This window comes from Doryrhamphus excisus, linkage group LG6, assembly GCF_037039965.1.
Source record: "Doryrhamphus excisus strain RoL-2023G ecotype Guam linkage group LG6, RoL_Dexc_Guam_v1.1, whole genome shotgun sequence".
Taxonomy (NCBI): domain Eukaryota; kingdom Metazoa; phylum Chordata; class Actinopteri; order Syngnathiformes; family Syngnathidae; genus Doryrhamphus; species Doryrhamphus excisus.
Window position 1 is genome coordinate 22,461,060 of NC_136362.1, and position 9,425 is coordinate 22,470,484.

Genomic DNA, 9,425 nt, shown 5'->3' on the forward strand with positions numbered 1-9,425 from the left:
ATGATGAACCTACAGGCCCATACCAACAACAGTTAAAGAACGCAATACATGCTAATTCAAATCCTGGCATAAAAGGGTGGGTTGATAAACATTTCATCGGAATGCCCTCAGCAACTATGGCAGACTATATCACGTACGCGCAGCATGCAGAAAAGGTGTTAAATAACAAAAATAAGATGCAAAAAACAGACACCTTTGTTATAGATGACGGAGAAATCCTCTTCCAAAGTCAAGGGAGAGTCAGAGGAAAAGGTAGAGGAAGAGGTAGAGGTAGAGGAACAGGTAGACAGAATGTGCGAAGCTACCCCAACACTACTGGATGTTGGAATTGCGGTGAAGAAGGTCACTTCTCCCGTGATTGTGACAAAGGCCAGTTCAAAAGGAACCAAAAGCCATATTCAGCATGACTAGACGTGTCTAAACAAATACAACCAGAACGAAATGATGAACCAGTAGTAGAATTAAATCTACAAGAGATATTTGCCTTTGAACATCCCTGACCGGAAGTCACATTGGAAGTGAATGGTAATCCAATCAGATTCCTTTGTGACTCGGGAGCATGTAGAACAACTTGCAGGGCAGAATTTCCACATTTCAGATCTGCAGGCAATACATGGCTCAGGACAGCAGGAGGAGATTTGACAATAGCAATCAACTCCCTACCAGCAACTATTAGAGACCCGCAAGGGGGGACATGTAAACTATCCATCCTCCTAGCCCCACAATGTCCAGCAAATTTACTAGGAAGAGACGCAATGGGAGCATTGGGTCTTGCCCTAGTTCCCACAGACAAGGGCCAACTGGTAGTGAGGCGAAAACACGAATTACAAAGTAGCTTCGTGTTGCAAGGGAAAGGGGAACCAAGGTATATCTATTCCCTGGACATCCCAAACAAGCCTCCCTCGAGCATAGGCACTAGCCTCCTTCAGGAAGCGTTACCATTGCTTCAAATAGTACAGGATCAAATGCCACCAGATGAACTGCATGTAACCATTAATTTAAGACAAGACAGCGGACCCGACCTAAACTATGAGAAGAGATTAGAAAAAGCTACACCTGCAAAAATACTCCTTACACATTTGTATACTGATGGAGTAAGTACTGCAGCAGTGGCCGTGACATTAAAAGAACTTGACCCATTGTATTATGGGTGGACGAAGCCACATGTATCACTCTACAAAGAGTCGGATGACAAATGGGAAGACACAGGGCAGATAATACAAATTGGGATGAATGCCAAAGACTGGACTGTAGACACACAGGGGTATGAAGTCAGTGAATCCACAGGACTATTGAGAAAACCATTGTTCTGGACAATTCAGGTTAATTTTGGCACTGTGGCACTTAATTTTGACACATAATAGATTCAGCTTGATGAACTTATGTTTTGACCGAAGAGGAAGAAAACAAATTAAAAAACATACCAACAATATTGTGGTCTCTAGATACATCAGACGTAGGACTAACTAAAAGAGCCCAACCTGTACAAATTAAAGCTAAAAATGATTACAGGTCATGTGTTAGGCAATACCCAATAAAACCAGATACATATGAAGGAATAAAACCAGTGACAGAAGATTGTTAAAAGCTAAAGCCTTGGTAGAATGTAACAACTTAAAATGGAACATCTTTATTTTTTCAGTGGGAAAAATCACCACTCTCTGTGGGATGGAGAATGATACAGGACAAGTTGTAAATCAAGCTGTGGTGGCAAGAGCACCTTGTGTGCCTGACCCACACACATTGTTAAATTCTTTACCAACAGATGTCACATAGTTCACCATAGTAGACATCAGTAATGCATTCTTCTACATTCCAATAGAGAAAGAAGGTTTATGTTTGCAGGAAAAATATACATACACACGCTTACCACAAGGATATTGTGAAAGCCCGACGATTTATTCACAAGCAATGATAGCCATTATGTCTATGTTTAACCCCCAAATGAAAGCCAGATATTACTATATGTAGATGACATCCTACTAGCGTCACCAGATAGGAGGTCATGTGAGGAAGACACAATAGCCTTGTTGCATCAATTAGCAAAAGAAGGCCATAAAAGTGGGTAAAACAAATGATGTCCTTTTAGGACTCACTAATTAGATGTAGATGTTGGATTCAGCATTACTAGAAGCAGTGCAATTACCAAAACAAATTGCTGTATGTAAATGCACAGCACATACAAATAATACTAATACTGATACCCTTAGGAAATGCATTCGCTGATAAAATGGTAAAACAAGCGGCACTAAAGGAACTGAACCATCTTGAAACTGAAAAATTACAAGTAGACTTTGAGATATTGGCTGATATGCAACAACAAAGTCCAAAACAGGAAATTGACCACTGGCTTAGGAATAAAGCAACCCTGGACAAAAAAAGTTTATATGTCGACAGATAAGAAACCAATCTTGCCAAAAAAGTGTAAAAGTGGGCTGATATTTTGAGCCATGGTGTAACACATGTCTCAACAGGAGGGATGTGTCACACTATTAACACCCACTTTAATTCGTATTTAAAAAATCGTATTCAAAAAATTTTTGTAGAGCGTTTTTAATGTGTGCAAAACGTTAAAAACTTGTGACCGAGGCATGGCCAATTTCCAAAACCACAATATTAAGTTCAAGTAATACACATGGACTTTATTGCGCTAAATAAAAGTGAAGGAAAATAAGCCCTGATTCTTGCATCCCAGAGCTGTTGTAGATTGGCTTCAGATGGGATGGAGTAGGGGGTATGTGTGTAAGATGGACAAGGATCCTGTTCCTGGACCAGATACTTGCTCCTTCGCCCCATTATCTTTATTACCTCCTGAGTTTAGTTCTCCAATGAGTGAATGGCCATAAATGCCTGAGACCATCCTGGCTTTTTGGTTCTCCCACAATGATCTCTGCAAAGATAACACGAGACGCAGCAGCACAGGATGCTGTGTCCTGACCTTCTACTAACTTTACTTGTGGTTGACAGGTACTGATCTTAGTTTAACATGGTATTCATCTAATCTGCATGGAATATATTTTCAATGAAACAGAATTAGACTACAGCAGTCACTTTGTAAATTAACTTGTAAAAAGAAAAGAAAAAAAGGAAAGGAAAACAGGAACAATGTTCCACATGGACTTAAAGAACCATAGCACGTGCCATCCCCAAAGTGGAGGACTAGTAGAACAAAGAATGCATGGAAGAAACAAAGCGTCCAAGGACACAATGTTTAGATCTTGTTAAATTACACATAAACATGATGGCACAAATGGTTTGAGTCCATATGAAACATTGTTTGTTACACCTCATAGGTTGACACAGTCCGAAAATGTGTAGGAAACTGATGACGATTCCACTTTGATAGAAGACATGAGTCTGACACCAGGAGACCAAGTTTTGAGTAAAAGTGGAGAAAGAAAACGCTAGCGCTCTCCCAAGTGGGAAGGGCCTTATCAAGTACTGTTAACGACACCAACAGCATTAAGAATTGCAGAAAGAAGTACTTGGGTACATCAAACGCATTGTAAAGTAGTCATTGTTCAGGAGTCTGACGAGGAAGGTAAAGACCAGTCTGTGATGCAGGGGACTTCAGAGTCCTAGACTCTGAGGCATCGTGCTGAGCAGTGAAGATTACAGCACATACCCTTGGCCAGAAAACCGAACAATGCATCCTAGTTCTAAGATCACTATTGTAACAGGATTGGTATTCCTAACAAGTTGCAGTGTCTTCGTCTTTCCCATACAGTGCCTCAATGTCTCAGAGTGGACCATGATCTTGATCGCACACCTCCACCCTTGCTCTGCCAACATACTGACAACAACATCCTGATTCAACAACATGCATGCATGAGTCCTCTCATCTCATCAGCCATGCCATAGTGTCCAGTTTTATCTTCACCATGACCTGAAGAAGATCCATCACATGAACTGTGGTCTGACAGCAAACAATCACCTCCAGACATGCATTGTGACTCACTTTCCAAGACTACTGAAGAGTTCAGAAGACATTTGCTGACATGGTATTTATGGTGACGACAATCACATCACCAGCCACTAAAGTGGAATGTGGCCGATTTAGAACTGGACAGGATCACACCTGTGATGCAAGGACAAGCCAAGCACCAGAATCTAGAAGTGGCAACAAATGGCCACCTTTGGACCAAAGACTTGATGGAGGACTTTCTTAACAAGCAAGGTGGAAGGAAGCAAGGAGGTGGTGTGTGATGGGATCATGCCTACTCTGACTCATCTGATGCTAAGGATGACAATGAGGTTGACAGAAACGCACACACACACACACACACACACGAACACACACATGCACACACACAAACAGTACGAGAGAGCAGACGTGTGGTGTTGATGTAGAGACAAATACCACTATGACATTGTATATAACATGAGCGGAACATGTGCAGTAGTGACATTACTGATTCCAGTATCCATTTACCCTATGAGTGTTGACATGTTACTAAATGCTATCTTTGAAGCAGATGAACATCACCTCCCAAACTACTTCCAAACAAAAAGGGAGGTTCCAGACACCGACTAGATGACGCAAGACAATCCCACTTACATCGATGCCATCAGCGTGCCACGAGGGGTACGACCAGAAAAAGACTAGTAAATCAGATTGCATCAGGTTTGGAGGAAAGTATTATCCCATGGATAAGTTGACAAAAATGTGGATAGGATTAACTACCTCCACTATGACATACAAAAGCTTGGGAACTACACCGAGGCCGGACTCACAGCAATTCGAGAACAACTCCATGCCACGTCACTCATGGACTTCCAGAATCGCATCGCCTTGGATGGACTGCTGGCACATCAGCAAGGAGTGTGCGCCATGTTTGGCGACCAATGTTGCATGTCCATCCCCAACAATACAGATTCCACAGGAATACTGATGCGTGCGATCTCTGGCTTAGAGGCGCTAAACACCAAGATGAAGGAACACTGGTGTTAACACTGAGGTGTTTGGTGACTGGTGGAGAGCATTTTGGAGACAATGGTCTCCTTACGTGATGTCCGTGCTTATTGCACTCGCTGTTGCCCTTCTTTTGTGTGCCTTATGTGGATGTTGCATCCTATCTTGAAGGTTACAATCACATGGACTGTGAATTTAACCATGGCACTAGTACAACAAGGTAAATGAAATGTACCCCCTACTGGTGGCAGGTGGCAGCGATGACAGTGATGATGACTAGGACAGCCATTATAGATATGCTCCTGACGTGTTTCTGACTTGTACTTTGACTCAGATGATGAGAACACTTCCGTTTAAATGTAAGCACATTTTCTGACAAAGATGACCTGCGAGGAAAAAACCGAGAGGAGACCCAAGGAACAACAGCAAACAGATAAAGGTGTGATAAACAGGAGGGAAATGTTAGAATAAAATGTAGATACAAGTATTAATTTGCTAGTTATCACCCTTATATCCATTTGCTTAGACAATAGAAAGTGTTTGAATGTGCTGAAGAACGAATGTACCCGTGACCCTGATCAGAGACCCCCCAGTGACCCCCAGGTCCTGGAGGTGCCTGGATGCACCAACAGCGACTCTGCAGATGCTCATGTTAATCCTGCAAGAATGTGTCAAGATAAGAACTCATAAAACATTAAAAGTAGTTGCTCTCACATACACACACACATAGACAAACAAATACAGCTCGTGCAACTGCCTTCTCCCCCCCTCCTTAGAGTTGCACGACCATGTAGTAGGGACCCCCGAAAGAGAATAAAAGGAGAGGAGTGTGAACTGCATATTCAGAGTGGAGCGGCATGTCACTGGGTATGTGGTTTCACTCTCCTCGCTGCGAGTATCTTTGAATATTGTTGTCTGTCTCTTCTGTATTTCTGTATTTAAGTGTTTTTACAAGTGTCACAGGAGTTTGAACCTGACAACCAAAAACTGCCAACTCTTATTGTGAAAGACCGCCAACTCCGTAACACTGTGGGTCCATCTTATTACACAAGACTGCCAGCTCGTCTTCCTACAGAAGACTGTCGAGTCCGTCTCTTTGCTTGCCAGCAACTAGTATACACAAGGCTTTTAGCACCGGGTGACAACCTTATTGACTCGCGGGCCGCACTCAGCTCTCGGGGTCAAAAACCCTTCGGGCTGCATGTGGACCCCAGGTCTCAGTTTGCCCACCCCTGCTTTAACACAAAGGGATGACACCCTTTCACTCACACTCACACTCTGATCAAAAGTGTCTTACTGTTTGTTGTCTTCTCTTCCGTCGGTATTCCGTCAACCTTCAGCTTCCAGTTGTTGAGCTGAGAAGACAGCCCATCAAAGGGTTTTGTCTGCCGTGGCCACGGTCTTTCTGTCTTGTCCGCTCCACAACTGGACTCCTCAGGTATCTTGGGATCCGGCTCGAAGGACCAAGTAAATGTCAGGTTCAAACTCCTGTGACACTTGTAAAAACACTTAAATACAGAAATACAGAAGAGACAGACAACAATATTCAAAGTTTCTCGCAGCGAGGAGAGTGAAACCACATACCCAGTGTCATGCCGCTCCACTCTGAATATGCAGTTCACACTCCTCTCCTTTTATTCTCTTTCGGGGGTCCCTACTACATGGTCGTGCAACTCTAAGGGGAGGGGGAGAAGACAGTTGCACGAGCTGTCTTTGTTTGTCTATGTGTGTGTGTGTATGTGAGAGAAAATACTTGTAATGTTTTATGAGTTCTTATCTTGACACATTCTTGCGGGATTAACATGAGCATCTGCAGAGTCGCTGTTGGTGCATCCAGGCACTTCCAGGACCTGAGGGTCACTGGGGGGGTCTCTGATCAGGGTCACGGGAACATTCCTTCTTCAGCACATTCAAACACTCTCTCTATTATCTAAGCAAATGGATATAAGGGTGATAACAAACAAAATAATACCTCTATCTACATTTTATTCTAACAGTCGGATGCTAAGGGGTAGATTCAATCCCAACATCTCTTCTACAAAAGGTGAAGAACTCCTTGGAGACTGTGGGCATTGATCCCAAACAAGACAATACAAGGTGCTAGACAGGAGAATGCAGTTAGGACTGGGTTTAGGGTGATACCTATGGCTGTATTTGGCCTAGATATTGAGATTGGGGCCCGGATTAGTGTTTGGTACTTGGGAACATTTAATCACAAAAAACAAAAGAGGTTTTGGCGAATGCGGGCATTGATCCCACTACCTCTCACATGCAAAGCAATCGCTCCACCATTTGAGCTAATTCCCCTGCTGCTGCAGCATTGGCAGATAAATCTTCTGGCATACTGTACTTGTCCTTGCAGCGATGAAGCGGCCCTGGTCCCGAAATGTCCACCTCCAAGATGGACTGAGGTCTTAAACTACCCACATGGACAAGCCAAATATCTTCTGGACAAAAAGAGTTCATGGTCAGACACGACAAAGGTTGAGCCGGTCACCCGAACATGAAAGTTTTGATCTGAGTGTCCGGGATTCAAGTCCCTGTTCAGGTGACCAGGTCTGAGGTCCACTTGCAAACGCCTCCTTTTTCCCTCAATATACGAGGGCAACAGGACAATCCCTTGGTACTCTATGGAAACTACATGAGGAGCCTGGCTTTTAACTGGAACTGGAAAGACTTGTGGCCCCGCACACAAACCAAGTATCTACTGATCAGCTGATCCTTGACATCAGCTGTCACAGACATTGGCGTCGTTTGGGGACCTCATCCTGATCCACGGTTACCACTGATTTGTAGAGTAAGTCAATAAGTCATCATACTCTTACTGTTAAAGGAAGACACAGTCCAAACACTCGATTGCTGCAGGGCAAGTAGGTTCCACCAAGACTTGAACTTAGATCACTGTATTCAGAGTCCAGAGTGCTAACCATTACACCATGGAACCCTTTGTCTTGGATGTGACTGGGACCTTCTGGCATAACAATGGAGGCTTTGCAAACCAGGACACCAATTTTACTCTTTGATGAGCGCAAAGTATTTTGGGGTACAATCCAGGGGTCTTGTGCTCTCACGGAAATGGCTGTCCTTTTCCAACAGGAGTTGAGATGAAATGTATTCAAATAGACAAACTGCATTGATAACTCAATCAGAATTTCTCCGTTTGCCAATTTCAGACTGCGTGACAAAGTCTCAAGTCCAACTCCATCGACAGGGAAGCAGAGGTCATTCAGACAAGACGGTATTGCCATTCTTTCCTGGCAGACATAACATAAGCAAAGGGCTGGTCCTTCGAGCAGGACTAGAACCAGCGACCTAAGGATGCCAGCTTGAACCACTACAGTCCTCCGCTCTTCCAACTGAGCTATCGAAGGTCTTGCTGCTTTGAGGCTAGTGAGTACGGCCGAGCGTTCAACGGCGTCTCATTGCGGTTGTGGCTGAGAATGCCACTATCAAGTCTATCTCAAGTCTTGTGGTGGAGAGTCTCAGGTGGAGAGGTGTGACGTTTCTGATCGAATTCAGAGGTCATCAGTTGGTCCTGAAAACGGTCTTGGCACTTCTTTTCACGATTTCCAATCCCACATCTCTTTTACAAAATACAAAGGATTCCTTGGAGAATGTGAGTATCGATTCTGCCACTTCTCGCATGCTAAGCAAGCACTTTACCATTTGAGGTAATTCCCCTAGTTTGGGGTAATTAGTTGGATGTTAAGGGATAGATCCAATCCCAACATCTCTTCTACAAAAGGCAAAGAACTCCTAGGAGACTGCGGGCATTGATCCCACAACATGACAAGACAAGGTGCTAGACAGGAGAATGCAGTTAGGACTGGGTTTAGGTTAGGACTGAGTTTAGGGTGATACCTATGGCTGTATTTGGCCTAGATATCGGGATTGGGGCCTGGATTAGTGTTTGCTACTTGGGAACATTTAATGACAAAAAAACAAAAGAGCTTTTGGAATGCGGGCATTGATCCCGCTACCTCTCACATGCTAACAGATAGAACCCAGTATGTCAGAGTGGGCAACAACACATCCAGTGTCATCTCCCTGAACACCGGCTCACCCCAGGGATGTGTTCTGAGCCCCCTGTTGTTTACCCTAATGACCCATGACTGTCGCCCCAAGTACAGCAGCAACCATATCCTGAAGTACGCGGACAACACAACAGTTGTGGGCCTCATTCAGGACGACAACGAACTGGCTTACAGGGAGGAAGTGCGACACCTTGTGGATTGGTGCAAGGCGAACAACCTGATCCTGAATGTTGACAAAACAAAGGAGATCATCGTCGACTTCAGGAGATCCAGACCCAGCCACACTCCACTCAGCATCAACGACACAGCCGTAGAAGTTGTGAACACAACCAAGTACTTGGGGGTGCATATCACGGACAACCTCGGCTGGTCACTCCACACCTCCGCTCTGGCGAAGAAGGCACAGCAGCGACTGCACTTCCTGCGGCAGATGAGAAGAGCCTCCCTCTCCCCTCCTATCCTTACCACCTTCTACAGAG

At 44.2% G+C, this 9,425-nt stretch overlaps 1 non-coding gene across 1 annotated transcript; it reads right to left on the bottom strand.

Moving 5' to 3' along the window:
• Nucleotides 1–8,196: 8,196 nt before the first annotated feature.
• On the bottom strand, nucleotides 8,197–8,283 carry trnay-gua (transfer RNA tyrosine (anticodon GUA)). The gene is given in 2 exon segments: nucleotides 8,197–8,232; nucleotides 8,247–8,283. It is a non-coding gene; the product is annotated as a tRNA-Tyr (tRNA).
• Nucleotides 8,284–9,425: the final 1,142 nt, after the last annotated feature.